Genomic DNA, 1135 nt, shown 5'->3' with positions numbered 1-1135 from the left:
TAGTAAGAATATCGTCGATATTGGTCGCAGTCGTGAGATATAGTAAGAATATCGCCGATATTGGTCCCAGTTGTGAAATATAGTAAGAATATCGCCGATGTTGGTCCCAGTCGTGAGATATAGTAAGAATATCGTCGATGTTGGTCCCAGTCGTGAGATATAGTAAGAATATCGTCGATATTGGTCCCAGTCGTGAGATATAGTAAGAATATCGTCGATGTTGGTCCCAGTCGTGAGATATAGTAAGAATATCGTCGATATTGGTCCCAGTCGTGAGATATAGTAAGAATATGGTCGATATTGGTCCCAGTCGTGAGATATAGTAAGAATATCGTCGATATTGGTCCCAGTTGTGATAAATAGTAAGAATATCGTCGATATTGGTCCCAGTCGTGAGATATAGTAAGAATATCGTCGATATTGGTCCCAGTCGTGAGATATAGTAAGAATATGGTCGATATTGGTCCCAGTCGTGAGATATAGTAAGAATATCGTCGATATTGGTCCCAGTTGTGATATATAGTAAGAATATGGTCGATATTGGTCCCAGTCGTGAGATATAGTAAGAATATCGTCGATATTGGTCCCAGTCGTGAGATATAGTAAGAATATCGCCGATGTTGGTCCCAGTCGTGAGATATAGTAAGAATATCGTCGATATTGGTCCCAGTCGTGAGATATAGTAAGAATATCGTCGATATTGGTCCCAGTCGTGAGATATAGTAAGAATATCGCCGATGTTGGTCCCAGTCGTGAGATATAGTAAGAATATCGTCGATATTGGTCCCAGTCGTGAGATATAGTAAGAATATCGCCATGTTGGTCCCAGTCGTGAGATATAATATCGTCGATGTTAAGGGTTCAGACGAGACGGGAATCGTGGATGAGATGAAGTTCTGGCTAAAACTGCAGACTTTCATCATTGAGCCTGAAGACATGAAACCATTGAAAGAATTTTCTATTTGTCACTTTACTTGATAAATTGGGCAAATTTTTTACACGACCAAAATAGTGCACAATGAGTCATATATCTAGAAATTTTACTTGGCTTGATTTAAAGTGTATTATGTTTTTTATGTTGTTTATTGAAAGGGACCACTCCCTGTATATTAGTCAGCGATTATAAAAGGTAATT

The sequence above is a fragment of the Lottia gigantea genome (genome assembly GCF_000327385.1).
Source record: "Lottia gigantea unplaced genomic scaffold LOTGIsca_146, whole genome shotgun sequence".
NCBI classification, from domain to species: Eukaryota; Metazoa; Mollusca; class Gastropoda; family Lottiidae; genus Lottia; species Lottia gigantea.
The sequence above is the reverse complement of the archived record's forward strand: the minus strand, read 5'-3'. Positions refer to the sequence as shown.